Source organism: Tachypleus tridentatus, chromosome 7 (genome assembly GCF_004210375.1).
Source record: "Tachypleus tridentatus isolate NWPU-2018 chromosome 7, ASM421037v1, whole genome shotgun sequence".
NCBI classification, from domain to species: domain Eukaryota; kingdom Metazoa; phylum Arthropoda; class Merostomata; order Xiphosura; family Limulidae; genus Tachypleus; species Tachypleus tridentatus.
This window is the reverse complement of record NC_134831.1, coordinates 10,172,959-10,179,467: the sequence shown is the minus strand read 5'-3', so window position 1 is coordinate 10,179,467 and position 6,509 is coordinate 10,172,959. Positions and strand designations below refer to the sequence as shown.

The following is a 6,509-nucleotide window of genomic DNA, read 5'->3' as shown; positions in this document are numbered from 1 at the left end:
ACTCATCTTTCCGTTACCTCAAGTTTTTCCACTTCTCCCATAACGTCTCTGTGTATAAGAATACAGTATTTGGTTTGGTTATTCTTAAAGCTTAGATAAGTTACACTGCATAACAATTTTTTTTGAAAAGTTTTGCTTCCTGAAAAGTTTTTGCTGATTGTGACAGGTACCTGGTGGGTATACACAAATATAGTTTTGGTTTCGCTTCATCACATAGGAACTCTGAGAAACACACAATTAACTGTTTACCGGTAATAACGTATTTAATTGAGTTTATGTTTTTAATACGCTATTAAGTTCAATATCATTAAAAGTGTTTTGCTCCTAATTTTCGTTTGTATTCAATATTCGGTACATCACATTGCAGTGTCCAACAGTAGTCAACAAGCATTGGCGGATTCCAGTTGCCCTGATATCGTTTTTCCATTGTAGCAAAACTAAAGAGTTCAATGAAACGGTACGTGATGGGCAAATTTGGATGTGATTTTCGTGATCAGCAGCCAAAAATCTCTAAGGAACACCCAACAGTGTTCAAGAAGCAAAAACTTTGTTGTGCAATGTTATATTAGCCACAATAAGAACGGAAAAAAATTTAGAGACGTTGAAAGAACCTAATAAAAGATAAGGGTCTGATAAAAAAAAAAAAGAATTTTGTGGAAATGTGGGTATATATCACTAGGGAGAACAGGTGTTATGAACTGCATTACTTTAAGTTTATATATAGCGGATCTTTACAGAGTGTATAGAGATTGTAGTATAAAATACATGAACTTGAGAGTTAAGATAATAAAAATAAAAGTCAAATCTGTTTTGAAAATTGGTGCTTCGAAAAACCGGTTAAAGCTACCATTGCCATCATGATGCTATCTGAATCATATTCCCATGCCCTTCCCCATATCCGGTCCCTGCAACCAGTCCTGAAGTTATGGGGCTTTGACTGCCATGGCTAAAATATATATGAACCACCTGGCCATGCTATAGCCGTTCTCAAGGATTTGGAAGTGTGTCATAGCCTTTGATGTGTTAATTATTCGTACTTAATTACATCTATACACACTGGAATTAGGCTCGGCATAACTCGGTGGTGAGGGCGCTTGACTCGCGATCTGTAGGTTGGGGGTTCGTATCCACGTCCCACAAAACAAGTTAGCCCTTTCAGCCGTGTGAGCGTTATAACTTTACGGTATATCCCACTATTCGTTGGTGAAAGAGTAACTCAAGAATTAGCGGTAGGTGGTGACAACCATCTGCCCTCCCTCTATTCTTTCACTGTTAAATTAGGAGTGGATAGCTCTCGTGTAGTTTTGCAAAAAATTCAAAACCAAACAGTAGATTCTTATGAGAAAATAAAACCAAATATTAATATCATTTGTGACCTCGACCACATTTAGGATGTCTCACAAAATACTTTAGAAACCTCAAAATTTTGTAGATATCCCAAATATAGTGACACTTTATAACACAAATTATAAAATATAACATTAAACTCTTACTAAAACTTGATTTGCTATTTCTACAACATCTTTCGTAATTAATGAAAGCTCCAGTTAATTATTTCACAGTATTTTTTGTCCCTACTTATTTGTTTACTGGAATAATATTAAGTTTGAATACAACCAATTATTACTTATTAATAAACTTATTAAATGTTATATTTACATCACGTAAAATATCATCAAAATAAAATACAACAGGATTGGCGTCGTTAAAGTTTTCGTTTGTTTTTATCAATTGTAATTAAAAAAATAAAAGGAAAGAAGGATAATAAAAAAATTCAATCAACTCTTTATTGGCTGCTTCGAACATTTATCTTAAAAATATACATTGTCAAAACTACTTCTTATTCCCAGTTAAACAAACCAAAAATATATACTCTTCAAAACAAGAAACGCAAAAGGGATATTTTTGTTATTTTAAAGAAAAATATGTGTACGTTACAAGCTCAGAGTATGTGATGTTACACGTGTTAAGGCACTGATTGTCAGACCAAAATGACAATAAAAGTTGTGAACTTTGAAAACGGAGGAAAACATCGGATTTTTCGCCAAAACGCATTCGTGTCCAATAAATTTGTTTGAGAGATCTGCATGTTCTGCAAATGCAACATGTGCAGAATCCCTATAAAAGTGACGGGTTCTCGGTTTCCATAGCTCAGTGTTAAGCCACCGACACGCAATACAGTTACGCGAAAACTGACTGAAGCACAACGCAACAACGCCATTGGTCGCTTGGAAGCAGGCGAATCTCGATCAGATGTTGCCAGAGCTGTGAATGTCCACCCAAGCACCATCACAAGGCTATGGAATCGTCACCAACAACATGGATCAACTCGTGACCGTCCACGATCTGGCAGACCTCGTGTGACCACGCCCGCACAAGATCGCTACATCCGGTTACATCACCTTCGGGATAGGACCACCACTGCGACGTCTACTGCCTCAACCATACCAGGGCTTCGTAGGATTACCGATCAGACCGTACGCAACCGTCTACGAGATGCAGGAATCCGACCTCGACGTCCAGTCAGAGGCGTCATCCTCACCCAGCAACATCGTCAAGCACGGCTGCAGTGGACTCGGGCACATCGGGTATGGACTCATCGACAATTGAGGCATGTTTGGTTCAGCGATGAATCACATTTTATGCTTCGTAGGCAGGATGGAAGGACCCGTGTTTACCGTCGCCGAGGTGAACGTTTTGCAGCAAACTGTGTGCAGGAAGTTGACAGATTTGGTAATGGCAGCGTCATGATGTGGGCTGCCATCGCCTACAATGCCAGAACAGACCTTTTGCAGATTCGAGGGAATCTTACGGCTCAACGATACGTCGACGAGATTCTTAGGCCCCATGTGCAACCCGTCATGGTGAACGTCAACGACGTGTTTCAACATGACAACGCCCGTCCTCACACAGCCCGACTCACCACTGTCTTCTTGAGACACCACAACATCAACGTTTTTCCCTGGCCCTCCAGATCACCAGATTTAAACCCCATCAATCATCTTTGGGACGAGTTGGACCGACGTTTGCGACGGCGACAACCTCAACTGCAGACTCTAACTCAGCTTGCAGCAGCTTTGGCTGAGTGGACAGCCATTCCACAGGATGTGATTCGTCATCTCATCACTTTCATGGGCAGGAGATACCAAGCAGTTATTGATGCTCACGGGGGGCATACTCGTTATTGACGTTGAGTGATGTTAAACTTCAACTAGTGGGCGTGGACTTCGCCTTTGCAGACTTTGGATGTTCAGCAGTGAATGTGCAAAGTTTCACACATATCATACAGAACTACTCTGAATAAACTTGTTAACAATTTGTCTCAAATTTTGCCTTTTGCGTTTCTCTTTTTGAATGTGTGTTTAATTTACACATTAATTTCTATTAATCAGTAGTATCAGTGGTTTGTATCTCCTTATTTAACAAAGTGATTCATTGAAAGGGCTTATAGAAGGACTGCTTAAATGATTTCTGAAACAGAAGAGTTGTCGTTTAGAGACAGATTAAGACATCATAATTTATTTAATCTTTAGAAATGAAAAGTTAAAGTTTACAAGATTAACCGAGAGGGAAGAAAGAAATTAACAAAATGAAAATCATTGAATTCTTTATGTTCTTTCTGGAAGCAATGTATATTTTCTATTAATGACAAAACTGCTAAGGCTATTTTTAATTTTGAATAATCGACCAGAGGAAAGACATTCAATCAGCAACATTTTACCAGCATCCACTCAAAGTGATTTACTCTTTTTTTCTTTTAATAATGTGCCCATAATTCAGAGGAGAGAAATATTCTTTTGGGACAAGAGAATAATGTCCCCAAGTGGCTCAGCGGTATGTCTGCGGACTTACAACGCTAAAAACCGGGTTTTGATATCCGTGGTTGGCAGAGCACAGATAGCCCATTTTGTAGCTTTGTGCTTAATTCAAAACAACAACAAGAGAATACAACTTTGATACTTTAAAAAGGCAGACTGCTCTCTAGTAAGACAGTTTTATTTTTATAACATGATGAATGGCTTATTGAATAAATGCCAACAGCTGTTGTGGAAGATGGCACTATACTATACAATAGTTTAAGAGAAGAACATATGATATTTTGAAAAATAAATGGTAGGTTTAAATGCTTTACTTTTATAAAAGACGGTTTTGAAGGAACAAATAGTCTCTTGATTTCTATATTTTATTTTATAACACTGTATTTGCGTGTTTTATACTTTAAGTTAAACAACAATCTGTAGTATTTTTCATATTTAAATACTTCCTCTTTTTTGTTTTTCCATACATTAAGAGAATAAAATTAACAATGTATTTGGAACCATTAATTATTTATATTATAACAACTGAATAATAAAAGCCGTTCCCCTGTGACAAGGTAGTTTTATGGACTTAAAACAATGAAATACTTCTGTGGGTTAGGGAAAAATTAATGGACTTATAGTCCTAAAATCTGGAGCTCGAACTTCTCATGATAGTAAATAAAGCAAATAATATATGCTTTGGTAATACATTAAATAATATATGTACCTACATATATGACGTTTACAAAGTTTTAACAACATAAAAAAATAATATTTAACTGTGTAAAACATTTCCTTTCAAAATAAGTGATAATTTCATTATGCCATATTTACAATAACTTTATCTGTAATTTACCGTAGGGAAAGAAGGATCAGCCACGATTTTCCTTTTTTGTTGCGTGTTTTAAAATTAATTGTAGAGGGCGAACATCTTCGTAGGCCTAAATGGTAGGTATGTGTACATCCGTTACTTTAAATGGTAATTAATTAATATTAAATATGAAACAAAAAATAAGCGCGATGAAATAAAAGAACATTCTGTAAGTATCATTATAGTATGTATGTGTAATTTTAGAAAAATGTATTCTTGTCAGTCAAACTCAAATAAATAGTTTTTTTTTTAATGGGTTGCTGTTAGGCTTAACCTAAGCTCTTTTTAAATTTTGTATCGTACTTGAGTTTAACGAAACATTTTAGTTAACGTTAGGCTTAGTAGTCTTAACTTTTATTTTTTTGTTAGTGATTGAATACTTTGGCATCATATTATGCTTCTAAATTACTCTGTGATTATCAGAACTTGATTTAAACAGATCAGTAAATAACGGAACGAAAGAGACTTGGACAGTCTACACATAGTGAATAAAATATTGTATGCTACTCTAGACTTGTTTATTTTATTTTATATACGAATCTGTGTTATACTTGTGAAAAGGACAAGATCTGAATATTAAAATATTATGGACTGTTGGAGCGTACGTTTTCAGTCACTATTAGTGTTATTAAATGATTCTTAAAAGACCACCTTAGTTTCAGGTTACAAAATAATTACAATTATGAATAAGCACAAAGCAACTAAATATCTTTAGAACAAGGAATACTTGTATAAAGTTGTCAATTTGTGTCACTCAACAAAAAGTATCACGAAAATTGAATTAAAATATTACAACGAGTATTGCTATAATTATTATTATTTTTTTATTGTCATATGAATTATTTTAAAAATGGGGAAGAGGTGTATATAACTTATTAGACTAAGGCTTTTATATCTGAAAATCGTATGCTTAAACACATCCTCTTGTATACAGAGGTTTTTATAGCAATAAAGTTGTCTCTAAAGAAATGGTATTGTTATTCCTTGGTAAAATTCATTCATAATTTTATAAAAGATGGTTTGGTTATGGTGAAGTCATAGATATCAAACTAAAGCAGAAACAGATGGCATGTCATTCTCAAGATAGGTATGTTTTTAAAAGCTTATATTATTGCAGGCATATATATATAGATGGTAAAGTTTTACTGTAGTAATCATTGGTCTTATAATTGTATAGTCTTCACATCTCTATCTAGGATTGTGTTGTGTGCAGTAGTCTGATGACAAATCAGTACTATTCTGGTTGTAAGTTATCTCAGTATCACTCTGTGTCTAACAGATTGAAACTTATTGATCATGAGGTCATTTATTACTTTCTGATCAATTAATTAATGTTTTGTTATATTTTCAGAGAGCACATATATATTAGCTGTGCTTAGTGGAAAGTTAAACACTTTTTATTGTATTTTTTTATTTCACTTACTGTTATGTATTATAATGAAATATTCCATCTCTAAACAAACATACTCTCCTGATCTTTGTTCTATTTTTACACCTGACTAAGGTTTGTGATTATGGTTATGAACTTGTGAATGATATGTATGGTGAATTGGTATTCATTGCTAATGTGAACACTAGAGCTTTCCTTGAATGGATGCCTTGTTTATACCGTGTCTGTTACGAATTGTTTCTCTGCTGTGAATAGGAAGTTATTTAAATTTTTACTGTTTCTTACACTGAATTTTTCTTTCATACACTTGCTGGTTACAAGTCCAATCTTAGCACTGTTGTTTATAAGTTGTTGTTTTTTTAAGTCATTGCAGAATTAAGTTTGCAAGTTTAAACTGTGTTACAAAATTATAAAGTTTTTATTTCACTAGCACTTCCTCTGATAGAAT

At 34.6% G+C, this 6,509-nt stretch overlaps 1 protein-coding gene across 6 annotated transcripts in view; it reads left to right on the top strand.

Annotated features, from left to right (window-relative positions):
* Positions 1–4,710: 4,710 nt before the first annotated feature.
* LOC143257900 (uncharacterized) overlaps positions 4,711–6,509 on the top strand; it is a 39,756-nt gene continuing 37,957 nt past the window's right edge. For 4 of the 6 annotated variants that reach the window (XM_076516931.1, XM_076516930.1, XM_076516926.1 and 1 more), the window contains exon 1: positions 4,744–4,840. The gene's annotated coding sequence lies outside the window, so the exon portion shown is untranslated. Of the gene's footprint in view, positions 4,841–6,509 lie in introns of all 6 variants that reach the window. The other 2 variants (XM_076516927.1, XM_076516928.1) reach the window with 2 other exon arrangements.